Source organism: Nannospalax galili, unplaced genomic scaffold (genome assembly GCF_000622305.1).
Source record: "Nannospalax galili isolate Female #2095 unplaced genomic scaffold, S.galili_v1.0 scaffold3643, whole genome shotgun sequence".
NCBI classification, from domain to species: Eukaryota; Metazoa; Chordata; class Mammalia; order Rodentia; family Spalacidae; genus Nannospalax; species Nannospalax galili.
Window position 1 is genome coordinate 1 of NW_008348665.1, and position 5,920 is coordinate 5,920.

The following is a 5,920-nucleotide window of genomic DNA, read 5'->3' on the forward strand; positions in this document are numbered from 1 at the left end:
TAATGTAAAATTCAATAAGATATTTTATACTCTCACACCCTCTTTCACTCTGCCCTTCACGATGGGGACAACTATTGCTTATAATTGGGGCTTGTCCCCCTTTCCAAGAGCTCCTGTGTCACCTTGCATGGCTCTGAGCTTGGTCCTGTCTGTCACCCTGAAGGTGCCTGTCTGCAAAGGAGGCCCACTGGAACCTGACCAGTCCCAGCACCATGTCTGCTGCCACTGTCTTTGGTCCCACCAGGGCTGGTGGCCAGCTGTGCTGGAATCTCTGTGCTCAGTGCCAGCCCAGAATCCGTGCATGGCAGAAGGGGCAGAGCCATGGTTGTTGCTACCCTGAAGTTTGTGGTCTCGTGGCTAAAACAGACTTGATCTGGAGGAAAGGGAATGTTTTCCTAGAGGAAAGCAGGGGCAGAGCACCCAGACCAGGGAAGAACAAATGCAAAGGCCTTGGGATGAAGGGAAGTAGGTTCCACGAGAGTTTCAGCCGTGGGAGGCGAAGGCACATGGTCCTTGGGACAAGACATCAGAAAAGCCCTTTGCCAACCCCGAGGGCAGCTTTCATACCTTGCCACAATCTCAGGCTGGCGAGACAACTCCATCACCGTGAAGGCCAAGTGGTTGGCAGAGGTCTTGTGACCTGTGGAGAGGAAGGAGAGCCACTACTCTGGGTGGAACCATGGGGGCTCTGGGGCCCTAGGCTCTTGGTGGCAGCTGAGACCTCCCCTACATTGTTCCCCAATGGTTGCAATATGAAGGAGATGGTCCGTCAGTCTTTGCAAGTCATCTGCCCCATCTCTCTGCTTAGATGTCTGAAAGTTGCTTCTTCCCATCATCTTCCTCACAGCCTGGAGGGCAGCTGCCCCCATTTTGCAGAAAAGAAAAAAACAAAGCTAAGAGAAACTTGAAGTCAAAAGTGTTTAAGCCCAAGGTCCTGCCCTGCCCAGGCTGTGGTATGCCGGCCCAAAGCCTTTGCAGCCCTAGAGGTCCAAGGAGGGATGTGTCCCTCCAATCATGGAGACTAACGGGGGAACTGCCCCAACCAGATGCTATGGGTCATCTCCAGAGGGTCAATTCTGAGGTTAGGCAGGATGCTGACAAGTTGACAGTGTCAAAACCCTCGGGGGATGGGGGTGGAGTAGAGGGAAACTGTGTCTCCTGAATGCTTTTGAGTGGTGTGAATGCTTCAGCAGGGGCCACTCACAGCCAGCTGGCACAGGGAGGTGAGGCTACCTGTTCCTGGGATCTCACAGCCAGGGTAGCTCAGGAATGACCCGAAGGACAGATGCAGTTATGACCATGGGCTACCTCTCTTCTATGAGCTGTGACCAGCAAAGCACCTCATCCTGGGTCCCCTGGTTCCACACAAAGGGCAGGAGATGGCACTTGCTCCCCCCAGGCGCAGGTAGATGGGATTCAGCATGGGCTGTGGGATGTGAAGGGATTATTCAGTCCTCAGTGAGAGATGGGGAGCACTGGGAAGTCCTCTCAAAGGGGGAACTAGACCTAACCTCTCCAGGACTCCCACCCTGGACTTGCCTCCAGTGCCAGAAAGGAAGATCTGCCCTTCATTCAGAGATGCTACCTGCCTTTCGTCTCTGTGTATATGTATGTGGTGGGTGGGGTGTAGTGGTTTGAATGAGAAACATCTCCAGAGCCTCAAGTATTGGAACGCTTGATTCCCGTTGGTGGCGCTGCTTGGGTGGTAGTGGAACCTTTAGGAGGTGCAGCCTTGCTGGAGGAAGTGTATCAGGGCTGGGTTTTGAGGGTTTATAGCCTTGCCCTACTTCCAGTTCACTTTCTCTGCTTCCTGTGTGATGAAATGTGATCAGCCAGCTTCCTGCTCTGGCCCTCTGCAGTCATGCCTTCCTCACCATTGTGGACCCTCCTGGGACTGGAAGCCAAAATACCTTCCTTCTGTCAGCCACCTCAGGTCACAGTGTTGTAACACGGCAACAGAAAAGTAACTGACACAGAGTACCTGTTCATGTGGTTGTATGTGGGGGTGTGCATGTATGTGAGTGTATGTGAGTGCTGATTTTTTGAGACAGGGTCTTTCACAGGCCTGGAGTTCATGGACTGGACTAGGCTGGCTAGTCATCAAGATCCAGGGATCCCCCATCTCTACACCCAGAGCTAGGATTACAGGTGCATACCACCACACTGGCCTTTGTATGTGGGACAGGATCCAGCTGGTGTCCTCATGCCTGTACTGCAAGCACTTTACCAACTGAACCTTCCTCTGGCCTTCTGACCCTGTGTGGAGATGGTGCCCTGAAGTCCAGCCCCAACAGTCTCTGCACGGGCATCTCCCCACCTGGACTGTATTAGCTACTTCTCTGTTGCTGTGATAAGACACCACGACCAAGGCAACTTATAGCAGGAAGAGTTTATTGGGCTTATGGTTCCAGGGGATTGTCTGTAATGATGAGGGAGGCATGGGTAGGAGGTGGCCAGAGCAGAAAGCGGAGTGATCACCTCTTGAAACAGGCACAGGAAGCAGTAAGCAACCGGAAACTCTTGCTTAATTAAGCAAGGTTTAATTAAGAACTCTCAAAGCCCACCCCCAGTGACATGCTTCCTCCAGCGAGGCCGCACTTCCTAAAACCTCCCCAAACAATGCCAACAACTACAGACAAACTGTCCAAATACTTGGAGTATATGCAGGACATTCTCATTCAAATCACCATATAGATTCAGCCCATCCATGTGCCAGGCTCCTGTCCATTAGATCATGTCATCTGTGCACCTCTGCCATCAGACCATGACCTGCCTGTTCACCTGTGCCCTCCCAGTCCCCAGGTTCACTCATCTACTCATTGTTGCCCTATCTGTGGGGATCCCTGCCACACAGGGCCTTGGGAATGTAGAGGCATCCACACCAAGAAGCCCCACTGTCATGAAGCAGGTAAGCCCCTCCTGGGGGACACAGTCCTACCATATGCACACATATGGATCGGGCAGAGGGAAGGGAGGCTCTAGGCATGAGGATGCACTAGGCCATCTGTTGGGGCTTCCCTAAGGAGTGGGCATCTGCAGCTGGCTGGAAGGTAAGAGGGGGGGCCCTCTAGATAGGCAAGGACACTCAAGAAAATGAGCAAATGAATGAAGTTTCTCAGCACATATATATGTGCCAATCTAATGAAGGCCTCCCCAAAAACCTGAGTGAAAGGGGGAGCCTGGAATTCACAGCCAAGTTCTCCTGAGCCAAAGAAGCTGGCTTCCCAAACAGCCCCAGCCCCAGAGAGGTCACAAGGACTGTAAGGAGACAGGCTCCTTTCTCCTGGGGCCAGCCCCGGGCCTGCAGGAAGCAGAGCTCAGTCAGCCCCTGAGCTTTCAATCAGCGTAAAGGCAACCCTGAACAAAATTTAGCCATCCACAGTGCAAGCTACGCACCCGCAATGAAGAACGTAACAAAGTTATCCAGCAGGACCTGGTCGTCCTCGGCCCTCTCTTCAGCTGAAAGACAAGGACAAGGTCAGTCCCACGCCAGTCCCTGCTCCCGGTCCCCTGGCTCCTAAAGCACCAATGGTTTTTGTCCTCTGAAGTTGGACTGTTAGACAGTGGGGAGGAGGACCACCCAGCCAGCCCCACCCCACCCTGCTCGCAAGCAAGCACCCAGCACCTTTGAGAATCTGCGTGAGGATGTCGGCCGGGACGTCCTCGCCCTTCTTCAGGGCCTCGCGGCGGCGCTGCCCAGTCCTTCCCCACCTGGCGCAGGAGGCGGATGCTCTCTCGATCTCCCGCAGCTGCTTTCTCTTCCCTGGCATGAACTGAATGAAAGCTCCAGGTCAAGGCGGCCCTGAACCTCCGCAGCTCCCTCACGGCTCCCACCCACAAATCCAGGCAGCAGCTTGCAGAGGGAATTCTAGAAAATAGGAAGCAGCCAGGCAGACCAGCTCAAGGTGGTGGGCAGAGTCCATGCCTGAGCTTCCCCCTCCGGTACCAAATCCCTAGAAATGATGCCCTGCAGCACTTAGAGGAGAGAGCCTCCGAATGAGGCAGACAGGACAGCATGGCAAGGAGGATGCCAGGGCCAGGGGGACTGAAGTGGAGCCAATGGCTGAAAGGATAGGGTGGCTGGGGGAGCTGCAAGCTCAGAGACTGAAGTCCCAGGGAACAGAAGGGAACCTGGACACAACTCCAGGAACCACCTTCCTCTTCTTCTTCACGTCTAGAATAAGGAGGTGCTAGCTAGAGCCACCACAGCCATCTTATGACGAAGAGGTGAAATGCTGAGGATGGTGACTTCCCACATGGTGAAGTCATCATAGCCAGAATGTCTGCTTTGGGGAGCATTTAACACAAGACGAAGGTTAACTCGTGACTTACATTACACTGTTCTGATTTTGTGCCTCTGGTTTTAGGAAACACATGCAAATCTGGATTCAAAAGTCATTTTGGACATATCAGAATGTAAAACCCATTCTGAAAAAGCCCCTGAAGGAGGTGTTTCAGCAAACACAGTGGTGCAGCTGTGGAACAGTCACTGGGGAGGAACAGAGCAGTACCTTCGCCAGGGTGTTGCGGGATGCGCTGATGCCCTCCAGCATGACCTTCACTGCCTGTGATAGGGGCTTCTGGGCACCCAGAAGCATGCTGGCCTCCATCCCAAAAGCTGCCTATGGAGACAGAAGGGAGAGGTCACATCCTGGGGCCTCAGGGACAGCACATCCAGGCACATACTGCTAGAAACCCTCCTGACAGTGACCCAGGATGAGTTCAACCCCACAGGCAGTCCAGGACCTTGACTTCCTCCCTGGGCCAGATGCCTGGCCCCCCTGAGCTGCAGTCTTCCTCAAGGGTCCACACCCCACCCTCCCTCTGTGCACTCACAGAATAACAACAATAATAATTCCACTCGATGCCCTGCATGACACCTGCCTTCAGATGGGGTTTGGAGATATCTGAGTCACTGCCAAGTCTACTCTGACCAGTCCAGTCATGTCCTATGGGTACGCAGAGGGGGAATGGAGACAGGCAGGCCTCAGAGCACTGCCTTTACCCTGACCAGCCCAGGCCACATCTAACACCTCTCTAGGTCCGTTTCTGCAGACTGAGATAGAACTCTGGTCTGTCTCACACTAGGTTGTTTTAAATAATCTAAGTAACAACATGTATAAAAATATACAGAGCACAGAGAAGGGGAGGTAGGGGCAAGGAAGGAAGAAGAGGATTCTCAGCCCCCTGTGCCCCAACCTCTCCCTCTCCTCCAGAGCCACCTGTCACCTTGGCCAGGATGTCAATGGTGGCGCAGGTCAGCATGTCCTGCATGGACACGGGTGCCTGTCCATCTGCCTTGGCCTCCAGAATCTCCACCAGCTGCTCGGCCTTCTCATTGAATGTCTCCATCAGGCTAACCAAGGAGCTGGGGAGGCAGCACAGGAGTCACTGCCCCATCAGCCCTGGTTGGCACCCTGTGCCCTGTATCCTGCCTCTGCACTGAGGCAGGTGGCCCCTGCCAGCCTCCCAAACCCCAGACTTGGGGCTGGAGTCCAGGCAACTGAACTGACTCCTGAGGGGTCCCCATTCCCATTCTCTATCTTAATGGTTTCATGGGTCCTCTGCCACTGTGACTCCCTTCATTCTGACTTCAAAGAGACATGACAATGCTGAAATTCTGGGGTCTCCTACAGCCCTAGGCACAGCCACATTGGCTCCTCTCCTGCCGTCTACTTGCACCGTCTACTCCCCTTACCTGCTCTGCCCAGACCACCATCTGAAGCCTTTGGTTTTCCTACTTCACGCCTGTCCCCAGGCGGTCAGTGCCCAAGTCTACATGGAACTTAGACCCCAGATACTATCTGCAGCTCAGAGCCTCCACATTCCCTGCCCTAGGCACAGAGTTTAGAAAGCTGTGTGGAAGGATGCACTCCAAATTCACAAAGCAGCAACTGTAGGAAACAGGAAGGGAGGAGAC

General features: G+C 53.8%; 1 pseudogene; it reads right to left on the bottom strand.

Annotated features, from left to right (window-relative positions):
- Positions 1-567: 567 nt before the first annotated feature.
- Positions 568-5,920, bottom strand: part of LOC103744197 — a 30,653-nt pseudogene continuing 25,300 nt past the window's right edge.